The sequence below is a fragment of the Sciurus vulgaris genome (genome assembly GCF_902686455.1).
Source record: "Sciurus vulgaris genome assembly, chromosome: 2".
In the NCBI taxonomy this organism is placed as follows: domain Eukaryota; kingdom Metazoa; phylum Chordata; class Mammalia; order Rodentia; family Sciuridae; genus Sciurus; species Sciurus vulgaris.
Genome location: NC_136462.1, coordinates 126,862,525 through 126,879,231, shown reverse-complemented (window position 1 = coordinate 126,879,231; position 16,707 = coordinate 126,862,525). Strand labels below are relative to the sequence as shown.

At 36.8% G+C, this 16,707-nt stretch overlaps 1 protein-coding gene and 1 long non-coding RNA gene across 2 annotated transcripts in view; one reads left to right on the top strand and one right to left on the bottom strand.

Annotated features, from left to right (window-relative positions):
- Nucleotides 1-16,707, top strand: part of GABRG3 (gamma-aminobutyric acid type A receptor subunit gamma3) — a 707,345-nt gene that overhangs the window by 651,767 nt on the left and 38,871 nt on the right. The window lies entirely within an intron of this gene.
- Nucleotides 9,519-16,707, bottom strand: part of LOC306654653 — a 188,826-nt gene continuing 181,637 nt past the window's right edge. Inside the window, exons 2-3 of the long non-coding RNA XR_013762020.1 lie at nucleotides 14,809-14,909; nucleotides 9,519-9,957 (exon numbers count right to left, since the gene is read on the bottom strand). This is a non-coding gene — a long non-coding RNA (uncharacterized lncRNA). The remainder of the gene's footprint in view (nucleotides 9,958-14,808; nucleotides 14,910-16,707) is intronic.

The following is a 16,707-nucleotide window of genomic DNA, read 5'->3' as shown; positions in this document are numbered from 1 at the left end:
CTATTTTGAGACAAGATCTCACTAAGTTGCTTAGGGCCTTGCTAAATTGCTGAGGCCTGACTTTGACTTTGAACTTGCAATCCTCCTGCCTCAGCCTCACAAACTGCACCACCTCACTTGGCTAACCCTGATATTTAGATGTTGATCTGGTCCCCACTTCCCTTTTCACATCTCATGGTTAGAGGAGAGTGAGAACTGCTGAGGAACCCCTGGGGTTCTTCTCTCACCCCCTTGCCATCTCTTCATATTGCCCTTGGCCCATTCCTGAATCTGACTCTGTGACCACCAAAAAAATCTATCATCAGAGTCAAGCTCCTTCAGATTTAGAAGTTCACCTTCTTTTGATTGGAGGAGACTTGCTCAGTTTATTGGAGCACTGTTATTACAGGAGTGCAGTGATATTCTACCTGCCTGGCCCTCAGCCATGGTCCTCTCTGCTTGTTCTGCTGCTAAAATACTCCTGCTGGTCTAGATGGATAACATGTGAGTGACACAGCATCAGCCCCTAGCTGCAGTACATGCCATGGTTGCTCCCTCAACCTACTTACTCATTTTAGGGAAGTGTTATGGTTTAGATATTAGGTTTCTCCCAAAAGCTCATGTGTGAATAAATCCAAGAAAGCTGAGAGGTGAAATGATTGGGTTATGAGAGCAATAACCTAATCAGTACATTAATTCCCTGATAGGGATTAACTAGGTGGTAATTATAGGCAATCAGGGTGTAACTAGAAGAGATGGGTCATTGGGGACATACCTTTGGAGTTTATATGTTGTCCCTGAAGAGTGGAGCTCTCTCTCTGCTTCCTGGTGTGATGTCTTGAGCTGCTTCCCTCCATCACATTCTTTCACCATGATGGTCTGCCTCACTTGGAGCTCCAGGGAATGAAGCCAGTTATCTATGAACTGAGACCTCAGAAACTGTGAGCTCCCAAATAAACTTTTCCTCCTAATTGATCTTATCTGGTCTTTGGGCACAGCAGTGAAAAAGCTGACTAAAACAGGAAGGAAAGGACAAAATTCAAGAGATCCCATGGTCTGTCTTTACCAGCACCCAAGCATCTCTCAGCCTGATACATGGCAGTTCTGTTTCAGTCTTGAGTGGGGTTTTCCTTTATGGCAGTTCTGTTTCAGTCTTGAGTGGGGTTTTCCTTTTAGTTACAACCTGAAGTTTGGCATCTATCTTCCTGTCCCTTTTGCTGTTTACTTGAGCATTACCTCATGTGTCACAGCACAAAACCAAGACCACCATCCAGATTCTACAATGACTGCTTGCTATTTGTTTTATCACATTCTTTAAGACATTTATCCATTTATTTTTACACCTCAAAAATCTACAGCTATCAGTATGACTAGTCTATACTTGTATCAGCTAGCATTTAGTGGTAAATTTTAAGTGTGAAAGTACAATAAAATGGAAAAATAGAAAATAATATATCTTTGTAATGTTTAAGTGTGTATTACTCAAAGAAGTAATTACCAGTAAAAACAAGTGAAATCAACAAAAACAGACAAACCCAAAGAAGCCCCAACATCTGAGGAAAAGCTCCATTGAAGTAAGAATTACAGGGAAATTGAGGAGTTATTCTGTTACTCCTTGTGTTCTTATTTAAAACGTGTGGGCAGCATTGGCTGTTTGTGTACCTCTAAATTTTCTTCTTATTACTCCTACATGCCAAGGCCCCTGTTATTTTCTTCTTAAAGAATTTTTTTAGTAATATCTTATATGACTTGTGTAATTTTGTTTTTCAAAACCTGCCATCAAACTGTGTTGGGGTAATTTATTGCTCCTTTATAACAAGAGTCTTTTGTTTTATCAATAAGTAAAGCTCTAGAGGTTTGGTCTCAATGCAGAACTGCACAGTGTCATGATTAGCCCATTTGTCAGGACTAATTATGCTGAATCTATAACAAAATTTCTTTTATAAAAAGCAGCTAGGAAGCCCACAATTTTAATGAGGACTTAGCAATGCAGACTTGGCTAAGAATTCAACATACCTCCCTAAGTAGGTCTTAAGTGGAAGGAGAGGACACATTCCAACAGCTTTTTCTTTCTTATATAATAAAGTCAGAGATAAAAGGAGTTAGAAAAAAAAAGACATGCTTTGGTCTTAAGTCTCACTTGGAAAGGATCTGAAGATGGTGTAAAGTTAATGCTAGTCGTTCCTAGAGCATCATAAAGTGATTAACCCCTGGCCCAGGTGGGTAAATCTCTTCATCAACCGGTGATCACTGGGTTGTAGGGTATGTGGTAGGGTACGTGGTAGGTCCAGTGAAGACCAATTAGTAGTACTTGGACATTCCATCTCAACTGCTTCCTTACACAGAACTGATTTTTTTGCATGTTCCATTTTTATTAATCTGGAGGCCAAAATGTTTTCTAGGGAATGAATCTTCAAAACAACACTTGAATGCAATGGAATGATATTGTTTGTTTTAGAAATAAATTTGTTTTCCTGCTGCAGAACAGCTCTTTGTTCAGGACATATATTTATATTGTTCTTTGTGTTGATGAAAGGACAACTGACAAAAATACATCTGTGCATTCATTTTGGGTCTATGAAGTCTGTCTTTGGCACCACACCTGTATTTAAAGTGTCTGTCATCCATGAGTTTCTGTGTCTTCAATTCATACACTGTTCAACAGCCCCCAAGAAAAAAGTAAATTCTATTGAATAAGACTGAGAAGGAGTTACTCATTTTAAACCAAGAAACATGCTTATAATAGAATGGTAGGCAAAAAATAGTGTATAAAATCTTCTTTACTTCTGTGTGTTTCTGTTGGCATGTGGATATGCACTGAAATCAAATACAACAAAATTGTAATGGTAGTTTTCCTCTTTCTTCTGATAATATTTTACTTTTCATCTTAAAATATCGGTGCATATTCCCATGTTTTAAAATCTCAGTGTTATTTTAAACTTATAAATCACAGAAAAATATATAGACTTGAGTCTTTAATCCTCCATCAACCTTTGTTAATATCTCAGTGTATATAAACATATTTTTTCATAAAAGAGATTTGATCTCATATTTTTAAAAACTCAAAAGTAGAGAAAAGTACAAAGATGAAAGTTCTAGAATACCTGAAATTCCATCTCCTAGTAAAAACCACACCTAATATTAGGTTGATGTCTTCCAAAACAGTGTTTGATTAATTCACACAGATTAATAGATCAATATAGAGACATAAAAGTACAGAAATACTTTGTAATAATTTTGTTATTGTTAACTGTTTTCAAAATTAAATAACATGTTTAATTTCCCTTGATTCTATTAAGATAAAAGGGGAAAAAGAAAGCAAAATTTTTTTTATTAACGAATATATTGTTTTCTAAATAACCCTCTGAAGTTAAGAATATTTTTAAAAAGATTCAGCAACAGAGTAATTATTAGCTACCTACTTCAACTTTACACAGAATTGATGATCTCAATGCTATGACGAAAGGTGATGTTAATACCCTTTAGCCAGAGAGGGTCAGGCACACCTCCAACAGTTGAACAAGTTGAGACTTTCACGTCTTAATTATTGTATGTACAGCAAGAGACAACAGAGGCCATAGAAAACTGTGGGGCATATCAGTAAAAGGGAAATAAAGGAATTATTGTAAGATGTAGGTGTTTTGGGGAAAAGTTTGAGGGGGTAGAGATTGACTCTGGTTTGAGTGCTATGAGGAAACTGCAATAATTCTAGTTTTATGAAAAATGGATATTTAATTTTGGCAAATGCTTTTTCTGCATCAATTTTCCATGAACATGTGATTTTTCTTCTTAACCTGAAAATATGGTGGATTACCCTTATTGATTTCCAAATATTGAACCAACCTCGAATTCCTGGAATAAACTCCATTTGGTCATTGTGTATAGTTATTTTGTTATATTACTGGATTCTGTTTGCAATATTTAAAGAGTTTTGCATTAATGTTCATGAAGTATATCCATCTCCATCTCTAGTTTTCTTTCTTTTCCTTTTCTCTGGTTTTGACATGAAGGTAATTCTGCTGGCTTCACCAAATGTGAGCAGCAGTGTTCCCTCCTCTCATATTTCCTGTCAGAGATTATATAGAATTGTTTTTAATTCTTCTTTGAATACTTAGTGGAATTCTCTAAGAAAGAACTGGTACCGAAGATTTCTTTATGGAGAATTTTTAAATTATGAATTTAATTGACTTAATGGTTATAGGACTATTTGAGTGATTTATTTCTTATTGGATAAGCTGTGGTAGTTGCAGTTTCCTACAAATTGGTTTATTTCATCTAAATGGTGACATTTATGTGTGAAGAATTATTCATAGTATTCCCTAATTATCCCTTTGATGTCTGCAAAGTTTGTTGTTTCCTGTTTTATTTTTGATGTTTGTAATTTGCTATTGTCTCTCTGTTTTTGTCAGACTTCTTAGTGGTTTATTAATTTTGTTTTTTTCCCAATGAATTCTGCTGTCAATTTAATTGATTTATGTTATTTATTTTCTTTATTCTACTTGATTCCAGCTTATTTCACTCTTCTTTTTCTGGTATTTTGAAGTAAGTGCTTAAGTTGTGATTTCAGACATTTCGTATGCCCTATTTGTACATTTTGGGTTATAAATTTCTCATGAATTTTGAGGTCTTTTATTTTAATTTAATTTGCTGTATTATTTGTTTGACTTGCAACTTCTACCTTATTATGGGTAGAAGTTATTATGGGTTATTTATGGGTTATTTATGGGGAAGTTTTCCGGTCATTTTTCTGTATTGATTTCTACCTTGATTCCATTATGATCAGAGAACATTTGGTTTCAATTCTTTTCAATTTGTTAAGGTTAGTGTGACCCAAGTTGTGGTCTACCTTCTTTCGCATTCTTTCGGCACTGGGATGCATGTTCAGATCTCAATTCCAAAGCTATTGAGTGGACTTTCTATGGTGCTGAAGAGAACTGATTGTTTGGTGGTACTGTTACATTCATCAGTAACTTGCTGATTTTTTTTTTTTTTAATCTAGTTGTCCTATCAATTATTGGGAAAGGAGTGTTGCAGTCCCCAACTATAATGGTGGATTTGTTTACTTCTGCTTTAAGTTCTGTCAGATTTCCTACATAATATTTGTTGCTATGTTTTTTGGTGCAATCTAGATTGTTATTTGAATGAATTACCCCTTTTGTCATTCAATAATTCATTTTGGTTTATCTATATTCTAATATAATGGCATTATTGAGATATAATTGCTAAATCCCACAACCCACCTATTTGAAGAGTACAACTAATTGCCTTTATTACTATGCTCACAGTTGTCTTTAGTCTGAAATCTGTTTTATATAATATTAATGTGGTAGCTGCTACTGTCTTTAGATTAAGTCTAGCATGGTATATTATTTTCAATCCTTTACTCCTATACCATTTTACTACCTACTATCATATTTTAAGTGAATTTCAAGTAGACCACATGTAACTGAGGATTTTTTTTGTAATTTATTCTATAAATATGATTCTTTTAATTAATGTAAGAACAACACATATATAAAGTAATTAATAATAAGTCAAAGCTTAAATTCCCCCATTTTACTTTGTTGTCTACTTTCATTTGTTTTCTTTTTTCTGCGTTTCTCCAACATAATTGAACATGTATTAGAACACCATCCTAATTTTCTGATTTTCTATGGTGGATTAAATACACCAGCTTTATTGATATGTAATGCATATAGCACATATTTAAAGTGTACAGTTAAGATGGGCCTGGCAGCACAAGCCTATATTTCCAGCAGCTTAGGAGACTAAGGCAGAAGAATTTCAAGTTCAAAGCCAGCCTTAGCAACTTAGAAGGGCCCTAAGCAACTTAGTGAGACCCTATCTCAAAAAAAAAAAAAAAAAATGTGGAGTAAAAGGTTTTTGGATCTTGGGATGTGGCTCAGTGGTTAAACACTCTTGGGTTCAATCTCTAAAACAAAAGAAAAAAAGTGTATGATTAAATGGTTCTTATCTTTGCAGAGTTGTACAGCCATGAACAGGATCAAATTTAGAACACTTTCATTACCTCAAGAAAAGAAAGCCAACTATCCTTTACTGTTCACTTGGCAATTTTCCTGAAGTCCTCAAGCCCTGGACAACCATAATTTTCTATATCTGTATATTTGCCTTTTCTAGATTTTTCATATGAATGGAATCATATAATATATGATCTTTTGTGACTGGCTTCTTTCACTTAATGTTTTCAATTTTCATTAATGTTGTAGCATGTAAGAGAACTTCTTTTCAGAGTTAGATCATGTTCCATGTGTGGATATACACTTTGTTCTCTGTGTGTGTGTTTGTTCCTCTACCGATATTCTCAATCGATGAAACACCCTCAGTTACATGTGGTCTAACACATGTGGTCTAACACCCTCATCATGTTTCCATTTATGTCTTTAAGCATGATTTCCTTTACTGAATTGAATGTATTTTTTTAATGGCTGCTTTGCGGCCTTCATTAAGTGTGACATTTCGACCCTCTTACAGGTAGTTTCTGGAGCCTGGTTTTTTCTTTTGTATTGGTCTGGTTGGTTTCATGTACATAACCTACATTTTCCTGCTTCTTAGCATATCTTATAATTTTTGTTGAGAACTGAACACTTCAGGTCATGTATTTTCATATCTCTGGATCCTGATGCCACTCCCCATCCTGAGGGACTTGTTATTGTTGCTTGCTGCAAAGTTTGTCTATTGGTTAGGTTTGTTTGTTTTAATGAAGTCTCTTTCCCCTGCATTGGGAAGTCTCTGATGTTTCCTCAAAAGGGAAGCCTTATACCTATGCACAACTTCATTGCTTTATTGTTTTAACTTTTTCCTGGGTTGCAAATTGTTTCATGGTCTCACCTGATTAAATGCAGGTCCTTTAATAGAGCTATTCTTTAAGGGAACTCTGAGATTTTTCCTGACCCTAGGAGGGCTCTCTTGAGCTACATTTCCTTGGTTGTCTCTGATAAACCAGCTGGCTTACACTTTGGTTGTTGCCATTTTGTGCTCCCAGTCCCCTCTTTTTAGCTTAGTGTGAGATCCCCCTTGTTTTTGAGAGGACCCTTATTTCTCAGATTCTATAGTTCCTGAATGACTTGTCTTCTCTTGGTGAGAGTTTCAGAGCCTTCTGTATTTGTGGTCTTTCTCTCTTTCAGAGCATAATCTTTGAACTGGGACTGGGGACCATGGTCCTCTTCTCACAGAGGGGTATCCTTGCTTTACAAATAGGGTATTGGGTGGAGATGGCAGACAATGATCCTCTAGGCTTGGCTCTGCAGGCATGGAACCTCTGCCCTACTCGAGGATTGGGGAAAGGGTTCTTGGGCCCAGTATTCTCATGTTGCTGCACCTACAATACAATATCCACCCTGAGTGATAAGAAAGCCAGAAACTTCTCAGCTACTCTCACATAGAATTTAACCTTCGCAACACAAAGCGGGGTGGGGGGGCGGTCAATGAGAAAAGCTGGTGGTCTGCCCTTTCTGGGGACATAATATAACCCTTGACTGGGAATTTTAGAATTCCGGTCTTCTTTGCCTTATCCTTCAAGAGTGGGTTTTCTGTCATGCTACATTGGGGAAGGGGTATGTGAAGGAGCAGCCACAGACTAACACTGCTCTTATTTAAATTTAGTAGATTTTCTTGAATAAATTGCTTCATTTTATGTATACTTCCAGGACATTTCCACTAGTTTTGGCTGCTTTGCTGGGGTATGGACATGGAAGTGCTTACCTTATCATTCTAGAAGTGGGTATCTGCTATAAAGATTTTTAATGTATTTCTTTGTATAATTTTTAGTACTTTTAAAAAATTATACTGTATATACTGAGCATTTCACACTTCATCAGTACAGACATTTTGTAAGATCAAATATGGTATAGAAACCATACCTCCTTTTATACCTCTTTACCCTGCTTTATTTATAATTGCTTTAAATTTTTCTTCAACATACTCTGTTATCAATCTATGTATCTTTTAACATTGTGGTAAAAGTTCACAGAATTAAAATTTTCACCTTCACCATTTCAGTTCAGTAGTGTTAATTAAGTATATTCAAATTGTGGTACAACAGATCTCTAAGACTTCTTCATCTTGTAACACTGAATTTCTGTATCTACAAAACTCATTCCCACCCACCCCAACCCTTGGTAACCACCTTACTAGTTTCATTTTCTATGATTTGACTCCTTGAATACTTCATGTAAGTGGATTCACACAATATGTGTTCATTTCTGGCTGGCTTATTTCACTTAGCCTTCCACCTTGAGCTTCACTTTGTTGAAATGTGTAACAGGACTTCTTTCTTTTTTAAGGCTGACTGATATCCCATTGCATGTGTTCACCAACTTTTCTTCATCTGACAGTGAACATTTGGGTTGCTTCCACCTTTTGACAATTATAGATCATGCTTCTAAGAACATAGTATTTTGAGCAGGGCGAGATGGCACACACCCATAATTCCAGCAACTCAGGAGACTGAGGCAAGAGGATTACAAGTTCAAAGCAACTCTCAGCAACTTAGTGAGACCCTAAGCAGTTTAGCAAAACCCTGTCTCAAAATAAAATAAAAAAGGACTGGGGATGTAGCTCAGTAGTTAAGCACCCCTAGGTTCAATTCCTAGTACTAGAAAAGGAAAAAAAAAACCACTGCTTTGAATTATTTGTGACACATTACACTTAGAACAGCATCAAAAAGGCTCCTCACATTTAGCAGGGCACAGCGGTGGTGCATGGCTATACTTCTTCTATCTACCTGGGAGGATATGGCAGGAGGGTTGCTTGAGTTGAAGGCTAGCCTGTACAATATAATAAGACTCCGTCTAAAGAGTAAAAAAAAGAAGTTTTGTAATATTTGCTCCCATCATCAAACATGATTTAACAAACTCAAGATGAGAAGGAAAGGCTGATGTATTTACCTTGATTCTTTCCAAGGACCCTTCCTGTCTGTTGTTGATGTCATCTGGTTTTTACTTTGTTTATTGTACATTCAGTTTTTAAATTTCCTCTTGATTTTTCTTTGCTGAGACCTTCTGTTTTCATACTTGTAATCATTTGTTATAGTATGACTGTGTTAAAAATCCATGCCAAAAATTCACATGGTAGTAATTTTGCTGTGAGTACCTCTTGTCTTTCCTCATTCAGATTGAAATCTCTCTCATTCTTGATGCATCAAATGACTTAAAAGCTGAAGGTCTTCTGGGAAACTTATTCTCACCCCTATCCAAGGTTTATAATTAGGCTCTTGTCTTTCAAAAATCTGGTTTTATTCTGCTGCATATAAGTTGTAGAGTATAGTAGGGTTTGTGCATGCATATAACATAATTTGATCAATTTAATTCCTCATTACTTCCTTTTACCCTCCCTTCCCCTCCCCATAATCCCCTTACTTTTCACTAATCATTTGCCTCTTTCTTTCCCCTTCCTGTAACATCCACATATGATAGAAAACATGTAATATTTGTCTTTCTGACTTATTTTTCACTGAAAACAGCATATGATCCATCTGTACCATCCCTCAGTATTTATTTGAAATAGTTAAAGCCAGCATAGTACAGTGATTCAGGCAAGTTATAGAATCAACCTAGGTACCTGTCAACAGATGAATGGATAAAGAAAATGTCACACATACAATACACAGTGTTATTCAGCCATAAAAATGAACAAAATTATGGCAATTACAAGAAAATAGATGGAACTAAAACCTGTTTAATTCAGCCTCCCTTGACACTGCTTTAGAGGGGGAAAAGGGAGATTTCCTCCTCATTGACAGATCTGGTGGAAGTACAGGTTACTTGACCTTCATTGACACTCCTCCCTGGATGAGGTGCTTCTTGATATTCTTGGGCAGAGGCGAGAATAAGTTTCCCAGAAGACCTCTGCTGATATCATTCTGGCTGTCTGCCTCCTCTGTGTCTGACACTGAGCAAGGAGTCACAGCAGCTGGTAGGGATGGAAGTCTTGGTTCCTCTGTTATCCTCTTGGGCTACCCTACAGGAGGAGTTGGGAAATCATATTACAGCATAGCAATGGTGTAAGTCAAGCTTTCTTATCTGGTCTTTGCTGGTATGAATGAGGCTGAAGCTGAAGATTCGTCTGTGCTGTTTGACTAACATAGGGCACTTATTGTATAAAAGTGTTTTGTCTTGTTCAACTGTTTCATTTCTATTCCTTTGACGAGAGAGAATAGACTTGAGGATTTTTTTTTTTAATTTAAGAGACAAAAAATGCTTTTTAAAAATCAACTTTCCAGGAAAACTAGTACATCTACCATGTTGAACATATGTGAGACACAAATACAGAACCTGTGGAGCAAGCTACCATTCTTCAATCATCTGAGCAAAAATAAATTCCTGAAAGAACACAGATGACTTAAAAAGTATGGGTTTGTTACTCTACTCACCATTAGAAAGGAAAGGAGAGTGCAAAAGGATGAGTGTGATTGCTTATATACCCTGAATTAAAACTTGGGCACTAGAAGTCAAGGCATTTATCTTATAGCATTAATGGATGTTTTTTTCTTTTGAACTGCACCTTGCTGGTTTTTCCAGGCTCTTTCTGCCTCTATAAGTTATATAAGGCAAAAAGACAATTCAGGGAATTAGCCATCAGGTCATTTGTCAGGTCCAGTGGTCCCTAGCCAAACCATTTCATCTCTCCACATTTCAGGCTTACAACACTTATTTCATATTTACTTCTCAGTTGTTAAATTACTTCTAACATAGTAAGTAGGGTAAAGTATGTATTCTTTATCTTCACAGAATGCCCACAGAACAGGAGATTGCATCACAGGGTATCATAATAAATCTCATCTGGATGGAGGGAACTTTGTCTGAAGCTAAAGCTGTCATCAGTAGGGACAGCAGCTATTTCTACTAGGTCATTCGTGTGTAGAAAATGTTTGTACTTTGTCTGTATTCAGATAAAGTGGTCCTCCTGTTTTTGTCTTGGTATATCATGATCCCAGAATAGCTTTGTCTTGTGCTCATGTCCTATGGAATGTTCATATTGAAGAGGAAACTGCCGAGTCTAACCGTCCATGTCAGGCAGACTCCCTGCAGCCCCAGCTTTGGCCAATTGTACTAGGTCAGCTCCCAGAGGTCACAGACGTCCTTCCTCCTACTCAGAAGCACTATCACTCTCACATTTCCTCTTGTTAATATTCCCACTCCTGTCTAATTATTGAACACAGGGTTTGTTGTTGTTGTCATTTCCAATTTTTTTTGGCATTTTTTGATTCTATGAAGGTCAAATTATCTTTTTAAATTCTATTTTCTAAAATTTTTCTAGTGATTTATATAGAAATGATTTCAACAATTCTCTGCTCCCTGACATACTATTCACTTCCTCTCTAAGTTCTTCACTTGAGCCAAGAGTCAGTTGGGTTGATTTTATTCTTAAGTAATTTATTTTATGGAAACCCAGGGATGCTATATAGGGTGATTTCCTTTTTGTTGGAACATGTCTTCATAAGTCTTTATTATTTAATGACATTTCGACTGGGTTATGTTTTCTTCCCTTTAGATCTTTGCAAATGTTGTTCTGTTGTCCTCTGGCCTCCACTATTATTTTGAAGAACTCTGACACCAATCTCATGTTTTCCCATTAAAAAACATTTTGCCTTCTTATACTGAATCCATAAATTTCTTTATTCTTGATTGAAACAAGCTCATATTTTTTAAAAAGAAGTTTAAATGAGAAAATGCTTTAGAGCTCAGAAAAAAATTGTGCATTATTTTATTTGGTGGATTGGGTGCTCTTATTTCCTTGTTTAAGGTAAAATTTCTTCTGTCTTTTCTCTGAATATATTACCTGTTTCATATCAATGCTTCCTGCCTCTTAAACACCAGTCAAATTTAGGTTGGTTGGATCGCTTTTTTGGGTGTCAGATCTGTATCTTACTTCTGGTTGCTTTAATTCCATTTTCATCTGTTTACTGCACTCACCATAATCTCCTTAGGTCAGTTATTTAAGCTGTACCAATATCTCTTCTGTTGCTTGATTATTTCTAATAATCATTCTGTAACAACTCTAAATTCATTTTCATGAGTCTGATATCTTGTTCCTCTCATTCTGTTTGTTTAATTATCCCCTTTTTATTATTTTTATAATTAATTTTTCTTTACATGTGCTACTGAGTGAATGCACTCAAGGTAATTTCTCTTTTTTTAATTGTGATTTCTTCCAGGTTTATGTCTTCATTTGTTATTTATGGGATGTTTCTTTTTTCCCTTCCCTCCTTCCTTTTCCCCTTCCCTCTTGCTTCCTTCCTTCTCTCTTTCTTCTCTACCTCGGACATAGAATACTTTTCTTGTGTTTTCCCTCAGACTATGGAACTGGTTCCTCTGAAGCTGCACCTTGCCTTTCCATAGCTGCAGTCTGGCTTCTGCACTGAAAGCTGGACACTCTCCTTTCTACTTCTAAATTTCCTGTTTCTTTCTAATTTTAAAATTTTGTTGTTGATGGTGTCTGTTCTTGTTTTTTCTTTTGCATTTCATTTTCTTCTTTACTTCTTTGGTCATTGTATGTGACCTCCAACTCCAGTTCAATGTTAGCTAATCTCTGGCTCCAGATGTCTGGTAACTGATCCATACATTATGTCAAAAAGATGACGGCTGCAGTTTTCATGGTGATCATTATCAATTTCCACTACTTAATCCACATGGCTTTTCTACTGACTCCTATAATGTGCACACCATTTTATAATGTGATTGGGATTAGTCCAGCCTTTGACTATAATTTACAAAAACGATTTTTGTCCATTAGGACATTCTTATCAAATAAAGCTGGTCAGTTATCATGGTGCTGAGCACAGTGCTTTCAGCATTCCAGGATAACTGGCCTCAGATACCTTGGAATATATTTTCTTAATATTCATAATTATACATTAAAACAATTCTTAGCACTTCCAAGATTTAATTTGATACAAAGGTGTAAGATTAATTCTAAGATATTGAAAATGCAGATTTGATGAAGAGGTCACTCTTCCCATTCTAAGTGCTAATTGATCTCATATAGAAAATTCCCCCAAAGGAGTCTCAGGAAATAGGCTGTAGCATACAAGGGAGATTGGCTTCCCAATGCCCACTTGTCCATTCAAATCTTCCATTATTGAAACAATAGCTCTAAATCTAGAGAACCTAAATATGAACAACATTATTTATTGATGAGAGGCTCACACTCAATTAGAAAAATAGAACTCCCATCTGAGGACTAGGCTTATTTGCATTTGTTTTCAAAAGCTAATTCACGTTTGATAAAAGCTATTGTTTTGGGGGCTGGGGTTGTGGCCCAGTGCAAAGCACTAGCCTAGCATGTGTGAGGCACTGGGTTTCATCCTCAGAACCACATAAAAACAAATAAATAAGGATATTGTGTCCATCTACAACTAAAAAAATACATATTTTTAAAAGCTATTGTTTTGGGGGTGAAGGAAAAAAAATAACAGAATGAATCAAACAACATTACCCTATGTAAATTTATGATTACACAAATGGTATGCCTTGACTCCATGTACAAACAGAGAAACAACATGTATCCCATTTATTACAATAAAAAAATATTTTTAAACAGTATGGAATACTGCAAAAAAAGCTATTGTTTTAATGGAAATGTTTATTTCTGAGTAAGAAGAGTATGTTTCTAAGAATATTTGACAAGAAGTGAGCATTAGCATCAATTAAGCTTGTAACTCTTATTGGAGAGATTAGATGCAAATCACAAATTTCACTCTGCTCTTATTCTGAAAAATACCAAAAGTGACACACAGTGCCTATCGTATATCTTGAAAAACAAGCTAATGTGTGTGGTGACTGCTTCCTATAGTTAGGTCTTGTCCTGATGGCTTTCTATTTATTAATTCCATCCTCCCAACAACCATAAGAGACAAACGCCATTATTGTTCCCATTGCACAGATGAAGAAAGTGGAGCACAAGGAGATGGGCCCAGGCATTGCAGTCCCAATGGCTATGAAGTTAAGTAACATGCCTTACCACTTCTTTGTGAAATAAGAGTTTCAATGATGGACAAATTAATACACAAGCAATTCTATAATAATCCTATATTTCTAAAACAATGACTACAACTTAGAAAACAGGGATCTTCCCATCAGACAAATATGGTCAATTATAATGGTGCTAACACAAGGCTTTCACACTCAATAACTGAGTTCATATGCCTTGGGATATACTTTTTCATATTCATAATTGCACCTTAAAACAGTTCTTAGAATTTTAGGATTTAATGTGATTCAAAGGTATTAGATTAATTTTAGGATACTGAAAATTTAGCTTTGAGTCTCCAAGAGGCATCAGAAAGTTGGCAGGTGCTAAGAATAGGCCAAAAGAGGGCTAGGGATATAGCTCAGTTGGTAGAGTGCTTCCCTTGCAAGCACAAGGCCCCATGTTCAAATCCCCAGCACCACAAAAAAAAAAAAAAAAAAAAAAGCCAAAAGAGTGAAAACAGAAAGGAGGACCTGAGTCTGCAGTAATTTTTTCCTAAGAAATCTGCCTGGGTGTACTTTAAAACTGCAATCCAGATTTTTATCCTTTTGTTGGATGGCAATAAATGATCATCTAGTATAAGTAATGTCTCTTGTTAGGCATTGGAAATGAAATATCTCATGAAGGGAACATAGGTACAACTCTCTTGGAATTTACAGTTTCATAAGGAAAATGGAATCAGTCACAGAGAGACACAATAGTGCAAAATCACAGCTGTAGTGAGTGGAAGAGACCCCCTGTGCCCTGTTCCCTCTAAGCAGATATTAAGAGTGAGGTTGACCTCCCCCCATTAGGAATGAGACCTTAGAACTGAGACCTGAAGAACAAGGAGGAACTTACCAGGCAAAGTCTGCACTGGAACTGGTGGAGACGGTAACTCTGGCAGCCAGGCCATTAGAGAGAAAAGATCCCCTGGCAGAAGGAAGCACAGTGTGTCCATGCTAAAAAAAAAGGGGGTGGGGGTGTGGAGGATCAGTGTCCAGAACACACGAAGTGGGGGCACAGAAAACCATGAGAACATGGAAAAGTGAACCTATTTCTGTAAGGTAAAGTATACCCACATACCGGCTAATATGAGCTGGTCAGAGAGTGACCAAGAAAAGAAGAGCAAGAGGGAGTTGAATGTAGAGAATTGGTGAGAGGATGGACTGAAGGGTGAGAAGACAAACAAGGAATAGCCAGACAACTTGGAGACCAGCAAGGATAGAAGCTCAGTCTGGGGAGAAATAGGAAGGAGGGAACATCAAGGAAACTAGACCAGCAGAGTCCAAGGCAGAAAGAAAGAGGGGGAATTATCCTGTTGTCTCCTGTTCTCCCCACTCTGCCAACTACCTTTGTCACTGGCCACTCCATTTAGCCTCCCCCCGAGGAGCTGGGGAGCTGCCCCTGTGAGGTACAGAGTAGTACAGCCGAGAGGCAAGAAATGAATCTGAGGCAAAGGCCAAGGCCAGCCCAGACATAACATACACACGTGCTTATAATGCAGCTCCTTAAGTTCCCACCCCCACAATTCACCTTTTCCTAGAGGTATGTATCTTCCCTGTTAACTCCCACCTGTCAATTTGAAATCCTAAAAATAATGCCTAGCTTACCCTACAATCTTATTTATTTTTGTTTTAGGATACATTCCCTTGTTATATTAAGTCAAGTGGAGTGCAGAGTTCAACATCAGTTGATTATCTGTATTTATAAGATCACCAAATTTATAATATTTTTGGTTATCTATAAACATCATCCATATTTGCTATTAAAAAGTTAACCTAGGAATTTTATAGTAAGGGAAATGAAATGGTAAAAAAGAAACATTAGTTTTATCCTGGCAGTTTGTCTGAGCAAATTAAGAACAAACATATGTTTCTAAATGTTGAGAGGGGTGGCAGAAACAGATTAGCATGTTTGTTCCCAAGGAATGCAGGCATCAACCACAATGGTGTGCTGAGCCGGGGCCAGGGTTCTTTTTCCAAGCAAACCCCACAAGTCTTCCTGCAATATTCCCTGCAGACAGTGATGGACTGATCATCTGGCTAGTCCTTGAAACTGCTCCTTAGAGTCTTAAATTCAGTCACCTCAAAGACATTTTAAACCCTCATCAAAGATATAATGAGTTCTATCCCCAAAGAGGTTCATTCTCCTGCAATTTATTTAAATTGAGCCTCCTAACTGACAGCTCATCTGACTCTAAAGTTGAACAGATTCTATCAACTGTAAAAATCTCAAAGTCTTAGGACACAGGATTTGAACAGGTTTTATACAAAGGAATATATGCCTATGAAACAGCCTACCCAACTTTCCTCATCTTCTGCGTGCTTAAGGAATGTATAGCTCTGTCCAAGTTCAGTCTTGCTCAGTTGTTTGAAAGCACCTTTGAACACTGGAGATGAGAAACCAAGAGTTTTAAATTTCATTTACATCATGATGTATTCCATTGACTGTTTCTTGCAAGTAGAAGAATTGCCAGGGGAAATGACAACTTTGGGCTGTGACATTTGCTTCATTGACTGGGAGTCATGCACACCAAGTTGAAGCATTCTAAGGCCCTGGCTTTAGGGGTTTTTGATCCATTGGAGACAAGTAACAAGGTGAAGGAGCCCACTGGTGCCACAACCACCCAGCAACAGAGTTCTCTAAGACAAGGGTCACATTCAAGGTGGGAGAGTGTATAACTTGTACATAATAAAAATTTAAATGATTTTGATCAAATAAGCTGACCAACTATGGCACAAAGTCTGAGTTACAATT